The 14,951-nt window shown below is 39.1% G+C and overlaps 1 protein-coding gene across 3 annotated transcripts in view; it reads right to left on the bottom strand.

Annotated features, from left to right (window-relative positions):
* SORCS2 (sortilin related VPS10 domain containing receptor 2) overlaps positions 1-14,951 on the bottom strand; it is an 843,820-nt gene that overhangs the window by 760,536 nt on the left and 68,333 nt on the right. The window lies entirely within an intron of this gene.

Raw genomic sequence — 14,951 nt, 5'->3', positions numbered from 1 at the left:
CCCTGTGCCCATTCCCAGCTTCTGGCAAATGGAAGCTAAGGACACCATCCCTGGCCATCCTGGCTAATAGCCATTAACGGACCTATCCTCCATGAATATATCTAGTTCTTTTTTGAACCCTGTTATTGTCTTGGCCTTCACAACTGTGACATTACACCCCATATTCTTTATGGAAATATGTTTATGATCTGGATATAGCATAACAGGTATATTTTATGCAAGATTGGTCTTGTAAGGGATCACCAGAAAGGTTATAATTTACTGAATGTGATTATCCAATTTTTATGCATGTATCATTTCTGTATCTAAAGTGAGGAATATTGACTATGTAACAATTACATCTGTGTGTGTATTTGGGAGACAACCACCAGACAACAGGCGATCAGCCTTGATGGGCCATTTGGAAGAAACAATAAGACTTTAACGACACTAATCTCTCTCCTTCCTGAGAGGTGTCCTGGGACCGTGCTGTGACATTACTAGGTCAGGTGGTCCTGTCAGCTGGTACTAAACACCATCTTGGACTTCTAGTACTCGAGTAATTGGACTTCTGGTATTAGAGGAGTCGAGTCCCACTAATCCTAGGTTTACATTGCAGTGTAGACATACCCTAAAGTGCACTAATGTGTTACAAATTAATTGGTCCATGTAGACACTGCTGGTACACACTAAACGTTCCATAGTCCACTTAAATGTAGTAGTGTTTAAAGTTCACTAGGAAACATTACAAAGAGATTACAGTAATATATACTGTAATGAGTAATGTATATAATATATAGCATACATTACTCATTACAGTATAAAGAGCCTGAAAAACCCCAGTTTTTGGACATCTACATAGAACTAAAAAAATTGCTAACAATAAACCCTACAAACTTAAATTACTAAACCCCAAAAACAAAAGCCCTATATATGACACAGGAACATTGTCCTAGCTCATTATGCTGCTTAGTTTCATGTAGCATTAAAAAAAAATGAAGACCTGACGTTCCATTCAATGACAGGTGCTCAGATACCATGGTGATGGACACAGTATAAATATACCTAGATCAGTAGATCTGAATTATACATGTACCCTTCAATAGCCATTTGTGTTATGAATATGAAAAAATGGTATATGTTTATGGAGAGGTCAGGAATAAGCTTTTGTATTAGATCCAAAATGTTAAATTATTGAATAACTTTAGAAGACTATTTTAAACAAAATAATTTTTCAAGAAAGAATAATGGCTGATAGTGGATGCTCCAAAAGATTCAGTTTCTTCTCATATGGTAAATTAGAATACTACTTGGTAAAACAGTCATTTTAGGTGGGATAGGTGCTATTTTGAAGTTGTGCGATGCATATCAGCTATCAGGCTATCACCCACTCAGATATACAGTAGAACAGACATTAACTACAAATGGACGCTGGGCATGTCATGTTTTGCAACCATGTTTTTGCTTTATGCTTCAGCAGAATATTGCTGCCTGCCACTAGTTAAAAGGGTGTAACACTTTTTCTTTACATATCTTTGTTCAAGAAGTCCCTTAGATATAACAATGGAGACTTGTGCAACACATGACACTATGAAGAAAATTTTCCTTCACTCATGAACCACAAAGAGCTAATTAGGAGGTGTCCTGGGACCCACTTTTATAACAAGCAAAATATGTGGTGACAGATCCAGGTTGGCTGTAAGTGCTGCTTTTTCATATAAAAATACATTCTTAATTTTTACTGATTTCTCAGTATACTGCAGAGAACAGACAGAAATGGTTAATGTGGTTCATATTGATGTAAGTTTATAACGTATGTAAGGAATGTGGGCAAAATCTGAGTAACTCCACTGAAGTACAAGTACTCTGTCCAAATACTCTAGATTCACACCTGTTGAGAAGAGATCAGAATACAGCCCTATATTCATATTCTATTTCCAGACATAATTTTCAATTACAGCCTGATCTGCTAAAGTGCTGAGCTTGTTCTCTATGAAAGGGAGTACCATAAATTCCAATTGTGATCAGTAGAACTTTAGGGTGTTTAGCATTTGACTGGATTGGTTCCCCACCCACAGGTTTTTAACAAATGAAATGAGAGGAAAGAAAAAGAAGAGATTGAAATGTTAAGACCCTAAAGAGTGAAATCCTGGGTCCAATTAAGTCAATGGCAAAACTCCCGTCGACTTCAGTGGGGCCCGGTCATCACCCAAAGACTCTGAAGATTGGTAATCATACAAGGAGGAACTAGCATATAAGGAATCAGACCAAATTGTTGAAAGCAAAACTGAGAGGATAGTTTATAGGCTATAAACTGTTCCTACTCATGCTGCTTATGATTTCTGTTAGTGATTATTTGATCCCAAAAGGGGCAGCATGGGGAGAGAGAAGAAGAAATGAATGGGTAGACAATTATACTCTGTCAGATGCACTTGAAATCAATCACAGAACAGTTTACTCAGTTAGGCTGTTTTCCTGAGCTCACTGACTGTCTGAATAGTTCACTGGAGAACCTTAGTAATGATTTGGCTTTCTGCATATTGATTTTTTTAACAGCATTGTCATTACAGCCAATAGACTTCATGTAAAGGCTAAGAGAAAATGTTCCCTTTTATTGAGGAACAAGCGTACCCATGTAGGAGTTTCCCAAGAAAACAGAGGTAACAAGAGGAGAGAAAAGAAAAAGTATCTCTTCAAAATTATTGGGAAGGGTTGGGATGGAAGAATAGGTAATAGGGGAGAAAGGAAGAGAAAGGGAAGGGGCTACTATTGGTTGTATTAATAGGATTCAAAAATTTATATTTTTATTTAAACTTGTTTTGTAAAAAAAGTATTTGAAACCACCTGCACATTAGGTATTTTGTTGTTTAAAAATTTAAAATATATTGCATATTTGCCCAAATCATTCCACAAATGTCATCCAATATGTTCTAAAGTGGTCATTACACTAGCTGGTCAAATTTGGACTCAAATTCAAAGTTTTGTTGGGTAAGGGGAAGCTTTTACAAAATTTAAGACCAGTGGAAATGAATTATTCATTGATCAAAAACAAAATTTTTAAATACATAAAAAGTTTTCCTCAACTCTGTTTGCAACTCAAACATCACACCCTCCCACTAATGCACTAAAGCCAGAAATGAGGGATTGAAAACCAGAGTGAAATTGACACAACTACTACACTGTTCAATAGAAGAGCATTGCACATTTTTAATATAGGTAAGGAAATGTATTTTTTAAAATACATTAATTTTAACCACACAGTGTCCTCTTAAGTCCCAAAGCAATAGTTTCTAACGGGACCACCATGTCAGCAGTGCTGTTAGTTTTGTCATTGCAGCTGTAAGTAAACTCAAATTCCCTTAATGCCAGACCACCAGAAGACATATTGTAGTGTATAGCACTGCACCCCTCAGAGATTTTTGACAGTGCAATGGGTCTGATCCTCCATTCCGTCTGAGCATGATTCCACTGATCTCAATAAGAGTTCTGATCTTTCACTCACCCTATATGCAGATCCTTTCAGAAATAAAGAAAGCAAACCTATCCTACCACACATTTTAATTTACTTGTAATGACTATTATTATGTCTGACTCCCACAGAACTCCATGACACTGGTAGTAGAGTGACTTCATATGTGAAGGATCAAATACCAGGGTGATGGGCGCACTATAAGAATCTAAACAGAACAGGGTGTGAGGGGGACAGTGTTTTAGCACAAGACTACTAGAACCCAGGAACTTGCAAGTTCTAATCCACTCACTCTTCCTCTGTCTCAGCTTCACCATCTGTAAAATAAGGATAAAATGTACTTTCCTCACCAGGGGGATGTGGAGATTAGCCAGCAATCATCTGCAAAGCCCTCTGAAGATAAAAATGCTCAGCATTATAATACAATGCCAGCATTCCAATTAGAGCTTCTCGGTCTTCTTACTTTAGAAACTGTCAAACATAATATACTGTTCCATGTGACACAAAGATTAAATACAACTAATAATGACAGTTTTAAGATGGACAGGATATAATCTTAACAAGATCACACAAATATAATTACTTGTTTGCTAATTCGTTTCACTTAACCTGTGAATTCTGCGAGTTTGTGTCCTCCTTTGTAGGAGTCTAGAGTCCTGCCAGTCAAGAGGCTGTTTGTTCCTTGGCGGGAGACTGAGCAACCTACTTACTGCTTCATCACTAACTTTTCAGGACCAGCTCTATATATTTCACAATAACCTTGTGAGGATGTAATGAATGCTGTAAACCTCTTGTCTTCTGAATTGAAAGTACTTTTCATCCTTGGGACACTTTCCAGACATTAACTAGTTAATCCTAACATCACCCCTTTGAGGTAGGTTCAGAATTATTATATCCATTTTAGATGGAGAAATTGGGGTGGAGAGATCAAGGCCCCAGATTTTTAAAGGTATTTAGGTGCCTAAAGATGATAATCCCACTAGGCAATTTTGCAAGAGTGCCTTGGTGCCTGCCTAACTCCCAGTGAAATCAGTGTACATTAGGTGCTTAGGCACTTTTGAAAATCCCACTAGAAGCCTACCTGCATCTTCTAAAAATCTGGCCCTAAAGTGACTTGTCTAAGGATACAGAAGGAGTCAGTATCTCAGAGTGAGGACTAGGAGTCCTTGGGTTAGGATCATCAGACCATGCCTCCTGGGGAGTCACATAAGCAGTTGATTTCCTGAACTGACATCCTAGGCTACAGATGTTACTTCACAGCAGCAATAATTGTCCTGTCAGCAGCAGCGAAGGCTTTAGAATGGAATAACGCCAAAAGCCTGGATGTTTACAGTGCCCTGGACAGTCCTGACATCGCCATGGCAACCATTTGGGGGTTTTCCCCCAGGATTTTTTTTAAGCTATTTGCACTCGATATTGTGCTCCCTGATGTAAACCTTGCTTCTGACTTCTTTGCTGTTGCCAGGCTCTGCATGGTAACACACATGCTGCACCAACCAGGGATCATCATCTCCGCAGCAATGCGGTCACTACACTCATTAGCACCAAAGGGGAGGCAGTGCTGCAAGGCACCAGACACTGGACATTATTGTGTTGTTTAGTGAAGAGATGAGAAGAGCAGTGAGAAGATGGAGAAGCATACAAATGGAATAAAGGGAACACAGGAGTTTTCCATGACAGTTGGTCCTAGAAATACTCATGTCAGCTCAGGTTGCCCACTGGTAAACAAGAATTAGTTAAGCTGCTTGAAACTGAATTGTACAGATCATTATGTTTAATTAAATGAGCACTTCAGACTTCAACATCGTGACCATTGTCTATTTAAGTTCTTTAGACTGATCTAATTTACAAAATGAGACTCCAAACAGATTAGGGTTTTGGAAAAAATAAGGTAACAGTGAGTCATGTTAATGACGCAGATCCTAATCTTTAGAGAATCTGTTTCATTGCTCTGTAATAAGTCACAGGTCAATTAATCAGTTTACACAGCAAAAAATGATATTGTTTCTCTTTTATTTTTTAACCTGAGCTGTCAGCCAAAGTTTGGGTCCCTGCAGGTTGTTTCCACAGGAAAGCGAAATTGATGGTGAAGTTGAGTATCTCTGATGCACTTCTGTTTATTTACAATGAATGTACAAAAAGTCCTATTTACCTAGACACATTAAGAATCAAACAAGACTGTTGCTTAGCTCACAGTTCCAATCTCCTTTCAGCCAGCACATGGCCTAAAAATGCATGTGCGCGCTCTCTCGCTCTCTCAGCTTTTACTCAGGCTCAGACTGTCAGTGTTTTTGTGTATTCTGCTTGTTTCCTTCTCTCTCGTCTCCTTTGGTCTTTTTTGCCGTTTCTCTCAGACCCACAAATTACAAATCAGTAGTCAGCAAAACTCCTCTGCCCACATGTGCCGTTATTTTAGGTGGTGACATACGATTGTGTCTGCGGTGGAGGCTGTTATTGTTTCACCTACCTGATTATAATAACAGCATCTTAATGGCTTCTCATAACTATTTTAAAAGAAGGGCAGCAGTTAAACCCCCAGTTTCAAAGAGCTTTATCCCAAACCATAACAGTGTTTTTAAGATCCACATACTGCTCTCATTTACACCAATGTAATTCCCAGTGCTCTCTTTATTGGTATCCACATTTGCCAAGTAAATCTCTCTACACATCTATAACAACAACAAAACCCCACCACAGGCCACACAAATTAAGCTGAAATCTATACTGCACCCAATGAGAGGGATTAATTTTCTTTGTCCCTCAGCTCTGTCCCTGCTAAAGAACCCTAATTCTGTGCACCCTTGTGAGGTCACCCCACACCTTGCTACATCAAGCAATAGATGTAACTGAGATTTTCATTACCACACTGACTGCCACCACCAAGACCCATTTGCTTGAACTGTTCAAAAAGAAGAACTGCCTTGATTTAAGATTTCCACTTCCACTCAGCCATGTCTTATGAGCCTCAGAAAACTGGAAAAATCTTTATAGTTACTCATGCCTTAGGACCTCAAGGGTAGAATAATGCATTGAACTCTGCAGGTGCCAGCCCTTGAAGACCACGTGGAAGTTGCTGTCAGCACAGAATGCAGCTACCCACATCAGACCAGTTCTCCACTGGTCATACTACCTTCCTATTTACTTTTAGGTACAGTGGAAGAAGTTGACGTTGATCTATGAAGCCTACGAGAACTGGGTTCTAACCAGCTTAGAGATCGCCTCTCTTGCAATGGGCTGCTACAGCTGTTGGGATAGCACCTCCTACTTTTGATTTTAAGGAAACTAGGAGCAGGATAGTCTCAATGCAGCAAACTCCTCGGTGGACTTTGGTTTCACAGATGCTCTCTCAGAGCCTAAGTCTTTCAATCTGCAGCAAAGTCTAGGACTATGAAACCACAAAGGGTAAGAAAAGGTCATCATGTCTGTGCTCATGAGTACTCCTTATTCAGTTCAGAACTAATTTCAAAGTTCTGGTCTTAATTTACAAAGCTCTTAAGCAAGCCGCCTGACAGGTGACTTCATTTTCCATGACTCTGCCTATGCTCCACAGAGACAATGCAGCTTGACAGAGACAATGCAGCTTGAGAGAAGTGGTGAGGGCAGAGTATTCTCAATAGCAGTGCCCCAGCTATGAAATCTTAGAACCTATAAATCAATACACTCCTGTGTTCATGAGATGATGCAGAGAAACACCACCATTTGGGGGTATAGATTCTGATACCACTACCTTTTTAACAACACTTAGATACAGAGATCAAGATTTGTTTTAAAAAATGAGTGCCCAGAATTAGGCTCCTAAATCCATCTTTAGGTAACAACAGAAATGTGACCTGATTTTTAAGCACCCAACAATAGGAGGAGCTGCAAGTATCCAATACCCTTGAAAAAAGGGCCATTTTTATTTAAGTACCTAAATAGAATTTAGGAGCTTAATTTTAGACATCCATATTTGACAATCCTGGCCTAAATTAATACCTACTTTAGATTAAACAAATAGGCCAATCTGCTTGCATTTACCCCTGGGGGGCATGTTCATGTATAATTTAACCCAGACATAAGACTATTTCCTTATACCGATAAACAGTGGAATTCTGTACATCTGAATCCCTTGGGAACACCAAATCTGTTTGTGTCATAAATATAAAGGGAAGGGTAAACACCTTTAAAATCCCTCCTGGCCAGAGGAAAAATCCTTTCACCTGTAAAGGGTTAAGAAGCTAGGATAACCTCGCTGGCACATGACCAATGAGGAGACAAGATACTTTCAAAAGCTGGGAGGAGGGAGAAAAACAAAATGTCTGTATCTGTCTGTGTGATGCTTTTGCCGGGGACAGAACAGGAATGGAGTCTTAGAATTTAGTAAGTAATCTAGCTAGATATGCGTTAGATTATGATTTCTTTAAATGGCTGAGAAATTAAGCTGCGCTGAATAGAATGGATATTCCTGTCTGCATGTCTTTTTGTAACTTAAGGTTTTGCTTAGAGGGATTCTCTATGTTTTGAATCTAATTACCCTGTAAGGTATTTACCATCCTGATTTTACAGAGGTGATTCTTTTTTACTTTTTACTTCTATTAAAATCCTTCTTTTCAGAAACTGAATGCTTTCTCATTGTTCTTAAGATCCGAGGGCTTGGGTCTGTGGTCACCTATGCAAATGGTGAGGATTTTTACCAAACCTTCCCCAGGAAGTGGGGTGCAAGGGTTGGGAGGATTTTGGGGGGGAAAGACATTTCCAAACAACGCTTTCCTAATAAATAAACCCAGATAAATGTTTGGTGGTGGCAGTGGAAGTCCAAGGGCAAAGGGTAAAATAGTTTGTACCTTGGGGAAGTTTTAACCTAAGCTGGTAAAAGTAAGCTTAGGAGGTTTTCATGCAGGTCCCCACATCTGTACCCTAGAGTTCAGAGTGGGGAAGGAACCTTGACAGTTTGGTTGATCAAGAGATCACATAAATTAAGAATAGACATCATGTCATGATAATAGAGTTTAGTAGACAGTCATGTATGGATCCTGGGAGTTAGGTTAATCTGATTTTACTCTATTTTGTGTTTTCTTTTAGGAACTCATACATACAGACATGGACATTGTGATGAACAAACAGTATTCCTGTTGAGCTGGGATTACACACAAGTAATGAGTGAGGATTGCAGAATCAGGACCAAAATAAAATGCTCAAGAAAGATGAAGCCAAGTACTAGCATCCACTGTGGTGCAGGATGCAGTGGCTTTTGCGTGTGTTTCTACAAGTTGGATGCTACACGCAAGTTATTTATTGCACAGGGGAAGGGGGAGAAGCATGAAAAATATAATCGTCTCTTCTTTTAGTGGCTTTGTTCTCCCAACCTCAACCTACCCACTGAAAACCAAACAACTACAGGTGTAAGTTCCTTGCGAACAGGAATATGCAGAGCTTCCCCAACAGCTGTTTTTATGTGCTGCTTCTGAGATAATGTTATAAACTGAAACCCTAAGCTGACTGCTGTAATAAAAAGGCTGATGGTTTTTCTAACCACCTCAAAAAGCTACAATATACACAAAGTGATTATTACATACACCACACTCCCTGTGCCTGCAGAATACGGATCACCCTGCTGATTGCAGCTTTATATCTGGATTCCAATAATGAAAGCTGCTTGAACTTGGACAGCAACTGCCTAGTCTTTTAGTTACTTGGATCCCCGGCAGTCAGCTAATTACCAGAGGTGACTGGAAAATTTCAAAGAAAACAAAATTTCCCCAGAAAGCAAACTATTTTTTCAAAATGCCATTTTTCCCATGCAAAGAAAAAAGAAATTTGCCTGCTCTGAAGGCCACAGCAGAAGATGCATTACCATCTGCAACCTCTAAGGGAGAGCCTTTGCTTTTATCATTGTCCATGCAGACCATATTGGCAATTGTATACTCATACCTACAGGTGAAAACACTTGTTTTGAACCCAGAGGCACCAGCAAGAGACGTCCTGGAAACTGCAGGAGGAAGAGAGACTTTAATTTGAGAGCAGGAGCCATCGTCAGCTTAATTATTGCCTCATTCTGGGCTATGTGCCTTGACAGTTGGATAGTGCCAGACCCCGAGAGCACCATAAGCCATAGATCTGAGATGCTGAGGAAAGTAGCCTACAAGCCAGCTATTTCACTGACTAGTTTGCAGCCAGCATTCCCCTTCTGAGGTAAGTGTGTAGTAGCCATTTTGGTAGAATTAGATCACTGATCTGCCTGAATTATCATCTGTTTATTTTTGGGCATAACAGCCAGGCAGTGGTACTTACAAATGCATAATACAATTATGTAACAGAAATGGGTATAGCTCAAAAGTGCACATGCGTATGTGCAAAGTATAAAATAACTATTGCAGCAAAAACCCACTGTAACTATCAGCAGAAATTCAATGTACCTGACCAATACATAAATTGTCGTTTACAATATTTTTCTTCCAAATACAGTACTAGCGGTTAAGACGCATAATTATTTCAACTACCTGAATAAAATGCAATACAAGTCTTAGTGTCATTAACAGACTTACAGTATTGGATCAAACCAATAAAAGAATAACCTTACCAATTAGAAGTACCATAGATGACTTACCAGAATCAACACCATATATAAAGAGAGCTTGACTGTCCCTCCATCATATGCTAGCAGCAACATCCCAGTCTTTGCACCATATCAGAACCTCATTAGCAGGCCAAAACATCATAAAAAGCATCAATTCCTGCCTTCCACCAAATTGTACATTCATCCAAGATATATCAAACCTTACTTAGACAGACTGAAGTCCAGCTGCTCTTTCTGACAATATGCAAGGCTGCCTAGTACATTAAAAACCATTTCTTCCATAAACAAACACCACTGAGACAGGAGATAAATTCAGATCATGAGTTTATGAGAAAGGACAAGTACAATGGTAGAGGGTGCTTACATAGATGAGCTACAGTACAAGGTGGATCCTTTCAGTAAGTAAGGAAAACTTACAGACGCAGAGAGAGACAACCTTCTGCATAAAATCAGATTCCAAAAGTCCATTGCAGGTTTCCTGCAAGTGCTAAATTATTTGATGGTTATATTTTAATGTTTCTTTTTGGCAATAAGTGAAGAAGAATGAGACAGTACTCTTCCTTGTACCATCAAAACGATTATTTGCACAAACTTCCCCCCCCCCATTTACTCATATTATCTTCTAATAAATTAACATTTAAAATATTGAACCAGACACCCACTGGCAGCACTGCTCACAGAGAGAACTTATTGTCCTGTATCACACTGACTTCACGGTATTGTGCTAATAGTGCATTATTATTTGCAAAAAGAAAAGGAGTACTTGTGGCACCTTAGAGACTAACCAATTTATTTGAGCATGAGCTTCCGTGAGCTACAGCTCACTTCATCGGATGCATACTGTGGAAAGTTTAGAAGATCTTATTATATACACACAAAGCATGAAAAAAATCAAACCTTGCTAAGGTGCCACAAGTACTCCTTTTCTTTTTGCGATCATGTTTTGTGTGTATATAATAAGATCTTCTAAACTTTCCACGGTATGCATCCGATGAAGTGAGCTGTAGCTCACGAAAGCTCATGCTCTAATAAATTGGTTAGTCTCTAAGGTGCCACAAGTACTCCTTTTCTTTTTGCGAATACAGACTAACACGGCTGTTACTCTGAAACCTGTTATTATTTTCATAATACTAATGCTGTGCTAGGCACTTTTCAAACAGATAAGAAGTCATGATACCAGCCCCAGAGAACCTTCAGTCTAGGTAATGGCGCTCCCTGGAACATACAAGCCTTCCATTAGCGTCAATGGCAGGTTTCTAAATGTTCTAGGAATGCAGGCCCACTGTAGGAACAAGAAGGATACAGTACTGTATTTTTGTGTTTAATTAAAGATGAAAGCCATTCCTTGCAGACTCATAGGGTCATGCTCCTCTAAACAAGTGGAAGACTGTAGTTTCAAGAAATTCAAACATGCTTAAGAAACAGCATCACTGAAGTAGTAGCCAAAATTCTGACACTTAGGTGCCTAAAGTCAGGTAGCTAAATGCATAAGTCGGTACCTAAATAGAAGAGGCATGTTTTTCAGGAGTGTTGAGAACCTACGAATCCCACCAGAGTCAATGGGAGCTGCACATATTTAGCACCTTTATAAAACAATCCACTAAGGCTGGCAATAGGAATTTAGGAATCTAATTTTAGGCACTCCGATTTTGGCCAAGATTCATTTAGTTGCTTTCCTTTGCTCAAACATACAGGAAAAGTAAGTGATCTCCTCTCTCTAATCACCCAGGAAATATTATATTCTCAACAACACTTGGTTTTGAACTTAACAAACCTATACCTGCCAGTAAGCATGAGCATATTCCTGAATTTTAAGTAAGAAAAAGAGTGTTATTACAGTAAGTAAAGAACGCACATCTTTTCTAGCCCTGGGCATAAAAGAATATCAAGTTCCTGAGGTCATATTTTACACTGCCCTGATAGCTCATGGCCCAGGATATCAGCAAGGAATGTCTTATGATGTATTAGAGTAGACAGAGAATAATCCAACTCAGCAGGTTAGACCTCAAAACCACTTTGAAGTTTATTTTACCCTAATGTCTTCCATGCTAGGGATTTGTGAACATGTGTACCCAGTTGATTCCACTCACTAGTCCTTCCCAAGTAAACAGGAATTTGGAGAAAAGAAATGTTAAAAGGCTGATGTCTGTCACGCTTAATATATTACTTCAGGGGAGAGGGACATTATTGGCTTAACAAATTGAAACTGATAAATCTTCAGGCTAATTTCAATATCATAAGAAGAAATTAATCATGCAGGATAAACATGAAATCATAATCATGTATTATGTTTGCCTCCTATCTAGGAGTATGGTTTGCCTGGAGCTGAAATTTACACTGCAGGTGTTAAACGTAGAGCTGACATGAAATATTCAGTAGCCTTTGTTTTGTGACTAGGTAATACTACTTTTTTTAAAAAAATTATTAAAATATTTACATCAAAATGGCATTTATATACTGCTAGAGTTTATGAAGAGTTTAAATATTGCTAAACTAAAAGTTCAATGGTTAATTCTGAGAGGAAAAGGCATACTCATAGTCACAAGAGTCCTCCATAGCTCGAACAATCAAAAGCTATAATTGAAATGTTTCTCCGGTGCCACACTGTAAACATATAAGCTGCTTCCTGGAGTAACAAGCTATAGACTATATTACCTGGCTATATTGTCCTCATATCTTCTGTAACACTGCTGTACCAGAAGGGTTATCTTTTTTCACCCATTATTTCCTACTCATTATCTGACAAGAGATGAAAAAGACAGCATCTGCCCAATCAATCTTAAAAATAGTGTTGAGAAGTATCATGCTTCACAAATATTTAGTCATGAAGAGTAACCAAACCTTGACTAACCCATATAAATGGCTTTTAAAAAATTTAAATACCAGCTTCAAATACAGGCATGAAATGAAACAGTTTACTAGAGGTGCAATTTTTCCCTTAAGTTGAAAGGCAGTGCTGGGGAGAATTTATTGTTCAACATTTATATTGCTGTAGTGCCTACAGGCCTAAGTCACACAGTGGCCCCATTGTGGAAGGCACTGTACAAATATGCAGTCAAGGACAGTTCCTGCCACAAAGAACTTACAATCTGAAAGACTGTTTGTGTTTGAAAGAGGGTGTCAGAGGAACTGGAAAGGTTTCACTGACTTAGGTAGCATTGATATAGGTAAAATCCTTTAACCTTAAAAATACCGCTTGTCCTGGAGGGCACTTTCTGTCCTGCAGGAGGAATTCCACTGAATTACACTGAGTTCCTGTGTAAAAGATTCTCCCTTCCAGCACATCAGGTGAAATGTTAAGGCTTCAGGACTGTATTGCCTTTTATGCACATTTAACTACCTCCAGTATTAAATTAAGACAAAAATAGAACCAACTCAAAACCAGCTTACCTCAACACCTTAGCTCTAGGATGCACATGGATCTGAATTTTGTGAAACAGACTCATTTGCCAAGATGACTGCCACGACAAAAAGAGTTGAAAAAGAAAGAACAGTGTACAGCTGGCCAGAACATGCCAATATTTTTCCCATAAAAAGTCTCTTTCTCTTCTCTTGAAAAAATTCGAATCGAGACATTTTTCATTGAAAACAAAGTCAACATTCTGCTGTGGAACACCACCATCACGGTGGTGTTCAGCAAAGCACTCTATACACTAAGAGGCCCTGAGCACTGCATTGTGGATGTAACAAGGATGCGGGATAACCCTAGAAGTACTGTACCTATAAAATAGCACAATACTGTCTTTCAAACATCATTCTTCTCTTATTTTCCAAAGGCAGTAAAAATACTTTCAATTTTCTCAGTAATCAAAAGAACATTCAGTAGAAGACTGGGATAAGTGGTACATATGAAGTTCACACCGCTGCTCCATTTGTAAGGTCTCCCTTCATCTTAGCAGTCGTGCAGCTCTTAGCAGTTATTTGCAATGGTCAGGTGCTTTATTATTAAAATAAACACTAAGGGGGGGGAAGGTCTTCCATGATGGTCATCTCTTCTTCACCCCCTTTCTGACCCTGGGTCTACGGTCAGCCTGAAGTGCCTTGATCCATATCGAGAAAAGGCTACAGGAGCCAAAGAGTCTGATAAAAAATTCCACTCCTCATAGGTAAAAGCATTTTAAAGCAGGATCCTATACCCTTTTTTCAGAATTCAACAAAGCAAAGAATATTAAATGACTGACAGGTGTTTGACAAACCATATCCCATAAGGAAACTCAGTCTGACTGGAAATCACTATGCAAGGAATCAAAAGTGTCTTTTTTTAAACCCTTTCAAATACATTTCCAATGGAGCAGATGAGGGAGGTAGGACAATGCAAATCTCACTCTAAAAAAAGACTGCTGCCCTTTTTGAGAACTGGAAGAGATACCAGCCCTAAACACTGTAAGAATCAATTTAATCCCAAAGAAGGTTTGAAACTAAATGGAAGTCAATTATGAACATTTATTCTCCCTAAGTGTTCTGTCCTCATTCTAAAGACATCTTTGCATTTTAAACACCTATTCAATGTACAATGTCCCAGAATGGAACACACACACAAAAATATGGGCCAGATCCTCAGTTGGCAAGAGCTGCAGTAGCTCCATTCGAGCCAATGAACCTGTACTGAGAGTTATACCAGATGAGCAGCATCTGGTACATCTATTAATTTATTTTTTAAGTACAGCATCACATAAGGTAGTCGTGGGAATATGCTACACTTCACAACCATCTTTGGGTTTGAGTAAGGCTGCTCCTGTGTGGGTGCACCGGAGTGTGGGGGAGCTGCAAGGAACACCATCCCACAGAAACTTCCAAGTGCATCCATGCAGGACGCAGCCATAATTGGCCTGCAGGCACTGGCGTTGGAACTGTTTTTATAGCTGGGGTGCTGAAAGCCATTAAACAAAACTGCTAACCACATATATGATGGAAACCACTTCAAGCTGGGGGATGTGCTGCACCCCC

This window comes from Lepidochelys kempii, chromosome 4 (assembly GCF_965140265.1).
Source record: "Lepidochelys kempii isolate rLepKem1 chromosome 4, rLepKem1.hap2, whole genome shotgun sequence".
Taxonomy (NCBI): domain Eukaryota; kingdom Metazoa; phylum Chordata; order Testudines; family Cheloniidae; genus Lepidochelys; species Lepidochelys kempii.
The sequence above is the reverse complement of the archived record's forward strand: the minus strand, read 5'-3'. Positions and strand labels throughout refer to the sequence as shown.